Consider the following 17704-nt stretch of genomic DNA (forward strand, 5'->3'; position numbering starts at 1 on the left):
TTGTATTTTAAGGTTTCACTTCATTTTGTCACTATGGGTAAATGGAAAAGGAGGTGAAAATCAAAGAGGAAGCCCTTCACCTAAACCTAACCCTAATCCTAACCATGAAAATAGCCCAAATCCTAGGCCTAAGCCTAACACTAAGCCTAGACCTTTTCCTAGCCCTAATTTAGCCCTAACCCTAAACCAAACTCTACCCATAAGACTAAATCAAACTCTTGGCATAGCCGTATTCCTAGTTCTAACCTATCCTTTACCATTACCAAAACATTAGCCCTAATCTTAGCTCTAACAATAACCATAGCCCTAACCCTAGAATTAACCATAACTTTAAATCTACTCCTAAGACTAAACTCATCCTTTCAGTAGCAATAACACTAATGCTAATCATAAAACTATGCTTAACTTTAGATTTAGTACAAAAAAAAAAAAAAAAAAAAAAAAAAAAAAAACAAGCCATGGGACTAACCCTAACCCTTAACCTAAACCACATCCTAACCCTATATCTAGCTCTAAGCCTATGCCTAATTTGAGTTTTATCCCTAATCATAAAACAAACCATGACCCTGACTCGGACCCTAACAGTAACCCTAGTTAAAAACATCACCCTAAACTTAAATCTAATTTTAAAACTAGACTCAGTCCTAAATTAACCCTAATTGTAACCTTATTTCTAACATTACAGTATCCCTAAGAATAACCGTCATGTAACCCAAAACATAGCCCTAATCCAAGACCCAACCCTAGATTTAACCCTAACTCAAACCCTAAACCTAGCCCTAAACCTTACCCTAAACCTAACCCTAAATGTAATCCTTGCACTAAACCTAAACCTAATCCTGCACCTAGCCCTAACTCTAACCATAAACCTAGCCCTAACCCTTGCTCTAACCCTATCCATTACCAAACCGTAACCCAAACCCTAATGCTAATCCTCAGCCTGACCCTAGCACTATCAATTAACCTAACCTATCCATTACCCTAAACCAATACTGAACCCTAACCCTAAAATTATCATTACTCTTAACCTTATTGCTAACTCAAACCCTAATAATAACACTAAACCTAACCCTAAACATAACCTGAACTCTGAAACTAACCCTAATCCTAACAATAACCCTAAAAGTAAAACTAAATCTAACCCGAATGCTAACCCTACCAGTAATCATAAAACTAAATCTAATGCTAACACTAACACTAAACCTATCACCAACCCTAAACCTAACCATAACTTGAAACATAACACTAATTTAACCCTAACACTAAACCTAACCATTACCATAATCCTTACCCTATCACTAACCCAAACACAATGCTAACCATAACACTAACACTAATTCGAACACAACCCTAACAATAACCCTAAACCTAACTGAAAATCTAACACAATCCCTAACCCTAACCCAAACCCTAAAACTAACACTAACCCTAACCCTAAACCTAAAGTTAATCCTAATCATTAAATCATCCCTAACACTAACCACAACCCTGACACAAACCCTAATTCTAAACATAACACAAAACCTAACCCTAACCCTAACCCTAAATCTAATATTTTTATAAAACTAACACAATCCTTCACACAAGCACTAATCCTAACCCTAACTCTAACACTAAAACTAACCTTATCCCTAACCCTAACCATAATTTTAACCAAAAACCTAAACCTAACCTAACCCTAACCCTAACACAAAACCTAATCCTAACCTAAACATAACCCTAACACAAATCCTAACCCTCCCTCTAACACTAAGCATAAGCCTAACTCTAACCTTAAATTAACCCTAACCCAAACACAAACCCTAACCCAAACCATAACCCATATCCTAAGATAAATGTAATGCTACCCCTTACTTAAACTAACCCTAATCCTAAACCTAACACTAACCCTAACACTAACCATAAAGGTAACCCTAACATGAACCATAAACCTAATCATAACACTAAGGCTAACCCTCACCAAAAGACTATCCCTAAAACTAACACTAACCCTAAAACTAACCCTATCCCTAATCCTAACGGAAATCTTAACCCTAAACCAAACCCTAAACCTAACACTAATTCTAACCCTAACACTAACACTAAGCCTAAACCTAAGTATTACCCAACCCAAACACTAACGCTAACCCTAAACCTAACCCTAACACTAACACAAACCGTAACCCTAATCAAACCCTAAACCTGAACCTATCACTAACCCTAGGCCTAAACCTAACATGAACCCTAACCCTAAACTTAACACTAACATTAATCTTAACCCTAACCGAAACCCTAACCTACTCTAATCTAACCCTAACCCTAAACTTAATCCTAAACATAACCCTAAACTTAACCCTAACATTAAACCTAAAACAATCCCTAACTCTAACAGTAAAACTAACCCAAATCCTAACTCTAATTTTACACTAACACTAATTCTAACCATAACCCTAAACCTAACCCTAAACCTTAAACTAACCCTAAACCTGAACCTAATCCTAACAATAAATTTAACCCTAACTCTAACTCTAAACCTATCCCCAACACTCACTGTAACAGAAATACTAAATTTAACCCTAACCCTAACCTTAAACTAACCCTATCCCAACCCTAACCTAATATTAACCCTAACCCTAAACCTAACACTATCACTAACCCTAACCCTAACACTAACACTACCCTAAACCTAACCCTAACCATAACATTACCCTACATATAACCCTAGCCCTATCACTAACACTAATCCTTATCCTAACCCTAAGACATACACTAAACCTAACCCTATCACATATCCTAACCATAACCCTAACACGAACCCTAACACTAACCCTATCCCTAACCCCAACCCTAAACCTATCATTAACTGTAACCCTAACACTATACCTTACACTAACATGAACACTGACCCTAACTCTAACACAAACTCTAATCTTAAACCTAACATTAACCATAACACTAACCCTAACACTAACCTTAACCTTTACCCAAAACCTAATTCTAAAAGTAATGCTAATGCTAACCCTAAATTTAACTGAAACCTAACAATTACCCTCACCCTAACACTAAACCTAAACCAAACACTAACCCTAACCCTAACACTAACACTAAACATAAAACTAAGTATAAACTTAACCCAAACACTAATGCTAAACCTAAACCTAAACCTAACACTACCTCTTACCCTAATCCTAACCCTAAACCTAAACTTAAAAGTAACACTATCCCTAATCCTAAAATGAACAGTAACCGTAACCCTAATCCTAACCTAACCCTAACCCTAACCTTAACCCTAACACTAATCCTATCCCTAACACTAACACTAACCCATAAACTAACCCTAATCTTAACCATAACACTAATCTAACCCTAACCCTAACACTGAACCTAACACTATCCCTAATTCTACACTTAACCCTAAAACTTACCCTAAACCTAAACCTAAAACCAACTCTAACACTAATCCTAACCGTAATACTAACCCTAACCCTAACCCTAATAAAAAACCTGACCAATAACATAACTAACAAAAACCCTAAACCTAACCCTAAACTTAACCCTAAAATAACCCTAAACTTAAACCTAACCAAAATCCTAACACTAACAACACTAACCCTAACCCTAATACATATACTAACCCAAACCACAATGCTTACCCTAAACTAACCTCAACCATAATCCTGACACTAACATAACCCAAACCCTAACCCTTACCTAACACTAACACTAAACCTAACACTAACACTAACCCTAAACCTAACTATAACCCTTACCCCAATCCTAACCAAAATCCTAACACAAAACCTCACCCTAACACTAACTCTAAAACTAACCCTCACCCTAACGCTAACATTAACTCTAACCATAACCCTAACAATATCCCTAACACTAACTCTAACACAAAACCTAAAACTAACACTAATACTAACCCTAATCCATTTCCTAACCATAACCCTAACAATTACACTACACCTAACCATAACCCTAATACAAATCCTAACCCTAATCCTAACACTAACGCTAAATCTAACTCTAACCCTAACCCTAACACTAACCTCAACCCTAACCTTAACACTAACACTAAACTTAACTTTAATCCTAACCCTTACCTAACCCTAAATCTAAACCTAACCATAACAGTAATTGTAAACCTAATACTGACACTAACCCTAAAACCAATGACAACCCTCTCATTAACCCTAACCCTAACACTAACCCTAAACCTAAACCTAACACAAACTCTAACACTAATCCTAACCCTAACTAAAACCCTAACCCTAAAACGAATAATAACCCTACCTGTAACCCTAAAACTAACCTTAAACCTAACACTAAACCTAACTCTAAGCATAATACTAACCGTAAAACTAACCCTAACCCTAAACTTAACACAAAAACTATCCATAACATTATCCTTAACACGAACCATAACCCTAACCCTAACACTAACCGTAACTCTAACCCTAACCCTAAACCTAACCCTAATACTAAAACTATCCCTAACGCTAATCGAAAAACCTATCCCTAACCCTAACACTAAACCTAACCATAACCCGAAATGTAACCCTAAACCTAACACTAACCCAAACTCTAAACATAACCCTAACTCTAACCCTAATACTAACTCTAAAGCTAACCATAGCCCTAACACTAAACCTAAAACTAATCATAAATAGAACCCTAACAATAAACTTAACACTAATCCTAACACTAACCCTAACCCTAACCGTAAACCTATCCCTAAACCTAACCCTAACCGTAGCACTAAACATAAGCCTTATTCTAACCCTAAAATAAACCATAACCCACTGCATAACCCTTCACCTAACCTATCCCTAATCCTAACCATTGCCTTAACACTAACCCTAGCTCTATCTGAAACACGAACAGTGACACTAACCCTAACCCTAACCCTAACCCTAACACTAACACTAAACCTAAAACCAACTGTAACCCTATCACTAAGGCTAATCCTAACCCTAATCCTAATATTAAACCTAAACCTAACCCTATACCTAACACTTACCCTAATACTAAACCTAACCCTAATCCACAAACTAACCCTAACCCTAAACTAAACACTAACCCTAACCCAAACCTTAACCCTATCACTAACACTAACCCTAACTCTAACCCTTACCCTAACACTAAACATAACATGAACACTAACCCTAACACTACCACTAACCTCAGCCCTGACATTAACCCTAAACTTTACCCTAACCTTAAAACTATTCCTAATCCTAACCCTAACCGTAAAACTAACTCTAACCTTAATGATAACCCTAACACTAACCATAACATAATCCCTAAACCTAAACCAAATACTAACCCGAACCCTGACTCTAACCCTAACCCTAACCCTAACAATAATCTTAAACCTAACCCTAACCATAATATTAACCATAATCCTAACACTAACACAAATTTTAAACCTAACTTTAACACAAAACCTAACCTAAACCATAACGTTTACCCTAACGTAACTCTAACCCTAACCCTTACCTAACCCTAAAACCAACCCAAACCCTAACCCAAACCCGATAACAAAACCTCACCCTAACTCTTACATTAAAGCTAACCCTAATCCCAAACCAAACCCTAATCCTAACTGTATCACTAATGATTACAGTACCCTAATTCAAACACAAATCCTAACTCTAACACTAACCCTAAATGTAACCCTAACCCTAACTTAACCTTAGCCCTAACACTAACTGCAACCCTGACTTTAACACTAACACAAACACTAAATTTAACCCCACAATTTACCTAACCCTAACCCCAAACCTAATGTAAGAGTAACCCTAACACTAACCCTAACACTAACCCTAACCCCAATCATAACCCTCTCACTAATCCTAACCCTAACACTAACCCAAAAACTAACCTAACCCTAACCCTAAAACTGACCCTAACCGTAATCAAAACCCTTACCCTAAAACTAACACTAACACTATAAGTAACCCTAAACCTAACCCTAAACCTAACCCTAAACTTAACTCTAACACTAATCCTTGTCGTAACTCTTAACCTAACCCTAACAAAAAACAAACCCTAACCCGAACCCAAAACAAAACCCTAACCTTAACACTAAACATAACACTAACCCCAACCCTAATCCAAAACCTAACACTAACCCAAACCATAAAGCTAACCATAATTTTTAGCCAAACACTAACCATAACCCTAACCATAGGCCTAACACTAAACCTAACACTAACCATAAACAGAAACCTAACAGTAAACCTAACACTAAACCTAACAATAGCCCTAACCCTAACTGTAACCCTATTTCTAACAAAACAATAACCTAAGCAAAAATCTAACCCTATAATTAACTGGAACCCACACCACAACCCTAACCCTAACCTAAACCCAATCCTAACCATAGCCCTAACCCTAAACTTAATCCTATTTCTAACACGAACAGTGACACTAACCCTAATTCTAACAATAAACATAACCCCAACACTAACCCAATCAAAAAGCCTACCCCTACCTTAACCTAAAACTAACAGTAACCCTAACACTAACCCTCATGTTAATCCTAACCATAACTCACCATAATCTTAACTGTAACCGTAACCACAACCTTAACTCTAACCCTAAACCTAACACAATCTCTAACTCTGACCATAACCCTAACAAAAACTATAACCCGAACCCTAACACTAAGACTAACTCTAACCGTAACACTTACCCTAACCATAAAACTTATCTGAAACCTCACCATAACCCAAACCCTCACCCTAACACAAATCTAACCCTAACCCTAATTCTAACACTAACACTAACCCTAAAACTAACACAAACCCTGAAGCTAACCCTAACCCTAACCCCAATCCTAACCATTAACCTAACACTAAAACTAATCCTAACCCTAACCTTAACCCTAACCACAATCCTATCCCCAACCATAACACTAACGCTAACCCTTATCATAACCCTAAACCTAAACAAACCCTAACATTAATCCTAATGTTACACTAACCCTAAAACAAATTTTATCCCTTTAACTAACCCAAACCCTAACCTCAACCCTAACACTAACCATACCCTAAACATAACCCTAATTTTAACACTAACACTAACCATAAAACTAACCATAATACTAACCCTAAAACTATACCTAACCCTAACACTAACCCTAAACCTAAACTTAAGATAACTAATAATAACATTAACCCTAACCCTAACCAACACGAAATTTACCCCTAACACTAACTTTTACCCTAAACCTAATCCTAACCCTAAACTTATCCCTAAAACTAACCCTTACCCTGACAGAAACCCTGTCACTAACACTAACCCTAACCATAACCCTAACACTAACCTAATACTAACACTAAACCTAACCCTTACACTAACCCTCACCTAAACTTAACAATAACCCTAACCCTAACTAAACACGAACCCTAACCCTACCCCTAACCCGAACATAACTCTAACACTATACCTCACTGTAACACTAACCCTAACCCTAACCCTTACACAAACCCTAACAAATACTAACCCTAAACTAACCATAGCCCTATTCCTAAACTCAACCCTAAATCTAACCCTAAACCTAAACCTAAAACTTACATAAATGGTAATACTTACCCTAATACAAACCGTACCCTAACCCTAACCCTAACCCTAACCCTAATTTAACCCAAACCCGAACCCTAATACTAACCCTAATCCTATCCCCAACTTTAGCCCTAAAACTAACACTATCTTTAACCCTAACCCTTACCCTAAGCATAATTAACCTAACCCAAAACTCAACCTAACTTTAACCCTAATCCTAACACTTAACATAACCCTAACTATAACCCTAACCATAACTCCTATACAAACACTAATGCTAAACCTTGCATTAACCTAAACCCTAATCTTAACACTAACCTAATCCTAATAATATCACTAACACTAACTCTAACTGTAACTCTAAACCTAACCCTAAATTTTACCCTATCCATAACCTTAACCCTAACCCTAACACAAAACCTAAACCTAATCCTAACACATACCCTACCATAACCCTAACCCTAACCCTAAAAGAAACCATAAACTTAACCCTAAAAGTAATCCTAACACTAAAATTAATCCTAACTTTAATCCTAACCATAATCCTAAAATTAAATCTAACCATAACAATGTCTCTAAACTTAACCCTAGACCTAAAGCTATCCCTAATCCTTACCCTAATTGTAACACTAACTTTAAACCTAAGTATAACCCTAAGCCTAACCCTAACACTAACCCTAACCATAACCCTAACCATAAACCTAAATCTAACATTTACCCTAACCTTAAACCTAACTTGATCCCTAAACCTAACCCTAACTCTAACCTAAAGCCAAACCTAAACCTAACCATAAAATTAAACCTAATCCTTACCCTTACATGAACCTTAACACTAATCTTCACCCTGCCCTAACCCTAACCTAATCCTAACCCTAATGCTAATCCTAAGCGTAACCATAACCCTAAACATAAACCTAACCGTCACCCTAACACAAATCCTAACCCTAAACCTAACACTAACCCTAATCCTAATCCTAACTCAAACACTAACGTTTACCCTAACCTTAACACTAACACTAACTCTAGAATTAACAAAAACCATAACACTGAACTTAACCCTAACCCTAACCCTATACTAACACTAAACCTTACAGAAACCCTAACCCTAAGCATAACCATAAACTTACGAAACCCTAATCCTAACCCTAACCATAACCCTAACACAATTCCTAACACAAAACATGACCCTAAACATAACCTAACACTAACCCTAACTTTTAACAAACAATAACCCTAACACTAACACTAACACTTATACTTAAACTAACCCTAACCCTAACTAAAACACTAAACCTAAATGTAACATAACCCTAACCATAGCAGTAACACTAACTCTGACCATAAAACTAACTCTAACTATAGCCCTAACCCTAACCCTAACCCTAAACCTAACACTAACCCTAAACCTAAGTCTAACACTAAATCTAATCCTATCCCTAACACTTATCCTTACACTAACCCTAACTTTTAACCTAACCCTAACACTTGCCTAATTCTAACCATAACGCTAACCCTAACACTAACCCTAAAACTAACTTTAACTCTAACACTAACCCTAACTTCAAATCTAACCCTTTAACTAACTCGAACACTATCCCTAACTGAATCCTAAACCTAACCCTAAACCTAAAACAAACCCTAACACTAAAACTAACCCTAACCCTAACACTAACCATAACCCCTCAAATAACGCTATCACTAATCCGAACCCTAAGCCTAACCCTAAACCTAACACTAACACTATCCCTAACCTTTACTTTAACCCTGACACTAACACTAACAGTAACCCTTACCCTAACACTATTCCTAAACTACTGGTCACTCTAAAACTAACTCTAGCCCTAACCCTCACCTCACTCTAACCCTCTTTCTAATCATAAACAAAACCCTAATTTTAACTCTAACCCTAACACAAAACTTAAACCTAACCCTAACACAAACCATAATTCTTACCCTAACACTAACCTTAACAAATCATAACCCAAACCCTAACCACAATTCTAAAACTAACCCTTCCATAACAAGAAACCTAACCCCAAAACTAAACTTTACCATAAACATAACCCTATCCCTAACACTAAAACTAACCTTAACCCTTACCTTAACCGTAACACTAACCTTCAACCTAATTCTAAACCTAAACCTAAAAGTAACCCTAATCCGATCCCTAACCCTAACACTATCCCTAACCCTAACCCTAACACTAACACTAACACTGAACCTAATCCTAAACCTAACCCTACCCCTAACCCTCACGCTAACCCTTAGCATAACACAAAACTTAACCCTAACCCTAACACTAATCCTAAACCTTACCCTAACACTAACCCTAAACTACAAGTAACACTAAAGCTAAACCTAAAACTAACCGTAAGCCTCAATCTGATTCTAAATCTAACCATTACCCTAACCCTTACCTTAACACAAACCTTATCCCTCACATGAACACTAATCCTAAAACTAACCCTAACCCTAACCATAACCCTAAATCTAAAACTAAACCTAAACCTAATCCCAACCCTAACCCTAACCCTAGAACTAACCCTAAACATAACGCTAAACCTAACCCTAAAACGAAAACTAACCCTAACCCTAACTATAACACTAACCTTAACCCCGAACTTAGTGCTAACCCTAAAACTATCCTAACCATAACACTCTCCCTAACCCTTACCCTAACACTAACACTAAAGCTAACACTAAAACTAACCCTAACTCTAATCCTGAAAGTACTCCTAATCCTAACCCTTACACTAAACCTAAACCTAACCCTAATCCTAATTCTAACATTAACAGTAGCCCTAAACTTAGCCCTAAACCTAAAGCTAGCAATAACCCCATACCTTCCCCTAAACCTAATCCTAAGCCTAACACTAACACTAACCCTAACACTAACATTAACCCTAACACTAGGCCTAAGCCTTACACCAATCTTAACATTAATCCTAGCTCAAATTTAGCCCAAACCCTAACTTACCGCTAACCTTAACCCAAAACCTAAATTGAACTGTGAACCTAGCCCAATTTCTAGTTCTAACCAGTTACCAAAACCTTAACACTAGCCCTAAACTTATCCCTAAACCAAGCCTTAGCCCTAAACCTAGATCTAACCATAACAATAACTCTAAGCCTAAACTTCACCCTACCATTAGCCCTAACACTATTGCAAATTATAAAACTAGCCTTAATCCTAGGCCTAGGTCTAAAACAAAACTGAGCCACAGCCCTATCCTTAAACTTACCTAACCTTAATGCTAGACCTGACATTAGCCCGATCCCTAGCCCTAATCCCTAATTCTAAGTCCCGCCATAATCCTTACCCTGATCTTAAACCCAGCCCTATCCCTATTTTTATCCCTTGTCTTAGCCCTAAACATACCTGTAACATCATACCTTACCATAATACTAATGCTAACCTTAACCCTAGCCCTAAATGCACACCTAAACATAACACTACAACAACAACTAATCCTAGAGCTAATTGAGGCCTAAAACTAAACCTAACCCTATCCCTATTCCTAAGACTAACTCTAAATCTCACCCGATCCCTATCCCTAGTTCTAAACCTATCCCTTACCATAAACCAAAACCTAGCACTATCCCTAGCCCAACCTTAGCCATACCCTTTGCCTTACCCCTAAACCTGGATCAAAACCTAACCTTAAGCCTAAATCTCACCCTAACACTAGCCCTAACAACAATGCTAATTGAAAAACTAGCCCTAACCCTAACCTAGCCCTAAAACAAAACTGAGCCATAAACCTAAACCTAAACCTTAACCTAAACCAAACACTAACCCTAAACCTAGCCATAAACATTGCCATAATTTGAGTGCTAAACCTAAACCTAGAAGTAACCCTGACCCTGACACTAACCCTAGCTCTATAAATTGCCCTAACACTAATCGTAGAACTAGCCCTAATCAGAAAGCAAGTTTTTTCATTAGCCATATCTCTAAAGCTAAAAAAAAAAAAAAATCCATTACACTAACCCTAATCCAAGCTCTAACCCTAGGTTTAACCCTAAGACTAACCCTAACCCTAACCTTAACCATAGCCCTAAACCTATTCCTAACCCTAATCCTACCTCTAAACTCATCCCTTTCACTAAGCCAAACCCTCACATTAATTTTTCCTAGTCCTAACCCTAATCCTTAGCCTACTCCAATCCCCAACTCTATTACTAGTGCTAACCATAGCTCTCATTCTAGCTGTAACTTTAACCCAAACCCTGACCTTTTTTCTGACTCTAACACTAACCCTAGAAATAAACCTCAAACTTACCCTAAACCAGAACCTACTCCTACCCCGACTCGTAAACCTGTACCTAAACCTAACAGTAACACAAGCACTAGACCAAACCTAATCCTAAATATAGTCATAAATCTAGCCCAAGCCCTAAACAAAAACTTGGCACTAGCCCTAAAAATAACCCTTAAACTAACCTAAAGATTACCCCTATCCCTAGACCCAACACTAGTCCTAATTCTGGCCCTAACTCTTACCCTAACCCTAACCCTAACTTATAGCCATAATTCTAGCCATAAACACGCCCACAAACCTAGCCTTATCCTAGCAATTAACCTAGCCCTAATCATAACCCTAACCATAACCCTAGCCCTGACTCTAAACTTAACAATCTCCCTAGCCCTAACCCTACCTCATACTCTAAAACTTACCCTAAACCTAACCCTAGCCCTAATCCTAACCTTAACGCTAGCACTAACCTTAGCTCTAACCCTATGCATTACCCTAAAGAAAAGCCTAACCCAAAAGCTAACCCTATGACTAACAATATCCCTATTGCTTACACTAACCCTATACATTGCTCTAAACTTAGCCGGAAATATAAACCTAATTTGATCCATTACACTAACCCTAATCCGAACCCACCACGAATTCAAGCATTAACCCTAAATCTTAACCTAAACCAAACCCTACCCGGACCCTGACCCTAATAATACAACTAACTCTATACTTGACCCTTAACCTACACCTAAACCTTACAATAGACATAGCCATAACCTAACACTAAAACTAATACTAACCATAAACCTAGACCTGACATTAGCCCTAGCCCTAATACTAGCCCTATACCTAAATCAAAACCTCAGCCTAGCCCTAAACCTAGCCTTAATCAAAACCTGAACCAAAACCTAGCCCTAACCCTAATTCTAACTCTCGCCCTATCCCTAAACCTAGCTATAACCCCATTCCTTTCCCTAAACCTAACCCTATCACTAACACTAACAGTAACACTAACCCTAACCTTAACACTAACCCTAGCTCTAATCCTAGCCCTAATTTAGCCCTAACCTTAAACCTACCCCTAACCCTAGCCCTAAAACAAACTCTAACCCTCGCCCTAGCCCTATTTCTAGTTCTAACCCTATCTGTTATCATAACCTAACACTAGCCCTTACTTTATCCCTTACTTTAGCCCTAAACCTAAACATATATCTCACCATAACAATTAATATAAGATTTAACTTCACCTTACTACTAGTCCTAACACTATCGCTAATCCCAAAACTAGCTGTAACCCTAGCCCTAGCTCTAAAACAAAACTGAGCCATAGCCCCAATCCTAACCCTAACATAAACGTAGACCTGATATTAGCCCTATCCCTAATCTTACCCTAACACTAACACAAATCCAAACCCTACACCTAGCCTTAACGCTCGCCCTAATTCGAGTCCTATCCCTAATCTTAAAAGTAACATTGATCCTGAATCTGACCCTAACACTAAACCTATCTCCTATCACCCCCCTAAATCTAATCCTTATATAAACACTAGACCTAGTCCTAATGCTAACCCTAATACTAGCCCTAATTGTAACCCTAGTTCTTACATTAGCTGTAGTCCTACACTAGTCCTAACCTAACCCAAAACCTAGCCCTAATCTGAGCCCTAAATCTAGATTTAATCATAGCCCTAACCCTATCCCTAGCCCCAAAACTTAATCTAAACCTAACCCTAGACTTAAACCTTGTCCTAACCAGAAACCTAAAACGAACCATAGCTCTATTTCTAACCATAACACTAGCCCTAAACCTAGATATAATTTTATACATTACCCTAACCTTAACCCTAAGCAAATTCTAACCCTAGGCCTAACCCTAACAATAGCCCTAACCTAACCATAATCTTAGTGTTAACTGTAGCTCTAATCCTATCCATTACCTGAACCATATTTTTAACGAAATTCTATCCCTAGGCCTAACCCTACCCCTATGCCTTATCCTAACCTTGTCCATTATACTAAACCTAACCTGAACTTGAAACATAACCATATCCATTACCCTAACCCTAATGCTATTTTTAGCCCTAACCCTAAACCTTAACCTAACCCACACCCTAACACTGACTCGGACCCTAACAATAGCCTTAGCTGTAAATCTGAACCTAACGCTCAATGTAACACTTACAATAGACCTGGCCATAAACCTAAACCTAAAACTATCCCTAACCATAATCCTAGAACTGACATTAGCCCTAGACCTAATCCTAGCCCTAACCCTAACACAAACTCTACCCCTAATCCTAGCCCTAAGACTAGCCTTAATCCTTATCCTAACCTTAACCGGAACCTAACCCTAATTTTATCCCATGGCCTAGCTGTAACATCACACGTTACCCTAACCATAATGCTAAAACTAACCCTAGCCCTAACTCTAGGCCAAAACCTAACACTAACCCTAGGGCTCACCCTAGCCCTAATTTAAACCTAATCCTAAACCAAATCCTATCACTAGACCTAAGACTAACTCTAACTCTTGCACTAGCACTATCCATATTTCAAAACCTATCCCTTTCCATCAACCAAAACTAGCCCTATGCCTAGCCCCAACCCTAAATGTAACCATCATCCTAGCTCTAAACCTGGTTTTAATCCCTAATCTTAAGCCCAAACCTCACCCTAACACTAGCCCTAAACCTAATGCTAATTGGAAAACTAGCCCTAACCCTGCCTTAGCCCTTAAAAATAAACTGAGCCATAATACTAACCCTAAACCTTAACCTAAACCAAACACTAACCTTAGACCTATCCCTAAACATAGCCCTAATTTGAGTCTTAACCCTAACCATAGATATAACCCTGGCCTTTAGTCAGACCCTAACAGTACCCCTAGCTCTAAACATTGCCATAACGCTAACCCTATAACTAGCCCTAATCCAAAAACTAGTTCTTTCATTAGCCACAGCCCTAATGCTAACACAAATCCTAGCCCTAATCCGAGCCCTAACTAACCATAACCTTAATCATATCACTAACCCTATGCCTTACCCTAAGCCAAACACTCTCTCTAATGATACTCTAGACCTAAACTTAAACCATAGCATACCACAAATCCTAACTCTATTAATAGTCCTAAACCTAGCCCTCATTCTAGCTTCAACCCTAAATCTAACCCTGACCCTTATAATAACCCTAACATTAACCCTAGATCTAAACCTGACCCTAACCTTAAACTGAACCCTAACACTACCTCTACCGGTAAACGTATACCTAAACCTAACAGTAACACTAGCACTAGACCAAACCTAATCTTAAATATAGTCATAAATCTAGCCTTACCCCTAAACAAAAACCTAGTACTAGCCCTAACAATAACCCTTAACCTAATGTAAAGGTTAAATCTATCATTAGACCAAACGCTAGTCCTAACTGTGGCCCTACCCATAATACTAACCCTAACCCAACAATGACCCTTAACCTAATAGAAACCCTAGCTCTAAACCTTAACCTAAACCAAACCCTAACCCTAACACTAGACTTATCCATAACCCTGACCCTAACACTAGCCATAACCATATCCCTAGCACTTACATTACCCATAGCCCTAATGTAAGCCCTAAATATCACACAAAACCTAGCCCTTATCCTAGCCCTAAACCTAGCCCTAATCTTAACGCTAAAAATATCCTTAGATCTAACCCTAATGCTAATCCTCGCCCTAGCCCTAATCCTAGCTCAAACTCTAATCCTTAGTCTAAATATAATCTTAATGTAAACCTAACCCTAGCCCTGACTCAAACCCTAACCCGACCCTATCACTAACCCTAGCTCAAATGCCTACACTTACACTAAACCTAATCATAACCATAACCCTAGCTCTAATCTTAGCTCTAACCCTATCCATAACCATAAAAATAAGCCTAAACAAAATTCTATCCCTAGGCCTAAAGATAACCCTATCGCTAACACTAACCCTATACATTACTCTAAACCTAACCGGAACCATAAACCTAATTCTATCCATTACCCTATCCAGAACCTAACCCTAAAGCTAATTCAATCCTTAACGCTAAAACTTAACATAAACTAAACCCTACCCGGATCCTGACCCTAATAATACACCTAGCTCTAAACCTGACGCCTACTATAAACCTAACCCTTATACTAGACATAGCTATAACCTAACACAAAAACTAATACTAAACATAAACCTAGACCAAACATTAGCCCTAGCCCTAATCCAACCCTAACCCTGACACAAACTGTCAGCTTAACCCTAAACCTAACCTAAATCCTAACCCAAATCCTAACCTTACTCCTAACCCTAATTGTAACCCTCACCATAGACCTAAAGCTAGCTATAACCCTATCCCTTCTCGTAAACCTAACCCTAACCCTAACACTAACACTAAACCTAACCCTAGGTCTAACCCTAACACTAATCGTAGTGCTAATCCTAGCCCTAATTTAGCCCTAACCCTAAACCTACCCCTAACCCTAGCCGAAAGACTAACTTGAACTCTCGCCCTAGCCCTATTTCTAATTCTAACCCTATCCATTACCATAACCCTAACAATAGCCCTAACCTTAGCCTTAACCCAAGCCATAGGCCTAAACCTAGATCTAACCATAACAATAAATCTAAGCCTAAACATCACCCTACCACTAGCCCTAACACTACCACTTGTCCTACCACTAAACATAGCTGTAACATCATACCTTACCCCAACCCTAATGCTAACCCTAACCTTAGCCCTAAACCTAGGCCTAAATCTAACACTAACCCTAGCATTATTCCTAGCCCTAATTTAGCCCTAACAGTAAACCTAACCCTATCCCTATCCCTATCCCTAAGACTAACTCTAACTCTCACCCTAGCCTTATCCCTAGTTCTAAACCTATTCCTTACCATAACAAAAATGCTAGCCCTATCCCTAGCCCCAAACATAGCCCTAACCTTTGCCCAAGGTTTAAACCTGGATCTAAACCTAAAATTAAGTATAAATCTCACCCTAACACTAGCCCTAACCCTAATGTTAATTGGAAAACTAGCCCTCAATCTACCCTAACCCTAAAACAAAACTGAGCCATAACCCTAACCTGTAACCTAAACCAAACCCTAAAGCAACACCTAGCTCTAAACCTAGCCTTAATTTGAGTCCTAACACTAACCCTAGATATGACCCTGACACTGACTCAGCTACTAACACTAATCCTAGCTCTAAACATATCCCTAATGTAACCCTAGAACTAACACTAAGCAGAAACCTAGATCTTTTATTAGCCTTTGTCATTAGTTCTTATCATAGCCCTAATGATAAAACAAATCCTAGCCTGAATCCAAGACCTAACTTTATTTTTTAACTCTAACACTAACACTAACCCTAGCCCTATTCCTAACCCTAACCCTAACCCTATCTCTTTCCCAAAGCCAAACCCTCACTCTAAAGCTACCCGAGTCCTAAACTTACCCTATCTCTTTCCCAAAGCCAAACCCTCACTCTAAAGCTACCCTAGTCCTAAACTTAATCCTTAGCCTACCTCAAACACTAACTCTCTTACTAGTCCTATTATATCCCTCATTCTAGCTCTAAACCTAACCCTAAACCTTACTCTTTTTCTGAACTTAACACTAACCCTAAGTCTAAACCTGACCCTATCATTAAACTGAACCCTAACACTTCCCATACCAGTAAACCTATACTTAAACCTAACAGTAAAACTAGCACTAGATGAAACCTAATCCTAATAGAGTCATAAATCTAGCCCTAGTCCTAAATAAACACCTAGCACTAGCCCTAAAAATAACTGGTAACCTAACTTAAAGACTAACACTATCCCTAGACCCAACGCTAGTTGTAATTTCTTCACTCACACTAAATCTAACCCTATCCTGAACAATGACCCTTAAC

The sequence above is a fragment of the Marmota flaviventris genome, chromosome 8 (assembly GCF_047511675.1).
Source record: "Marmota flaviventris isolate mMarFla1 chromosome 8, mMarFla1.hap1, whole genome shotgun sequence".
Lineage (NCBI taxonomy): Eukaryota > Metazoa > Chordata > Mammalia > Rodentia > Sciuridae > Marmota > Marmota flaviventris.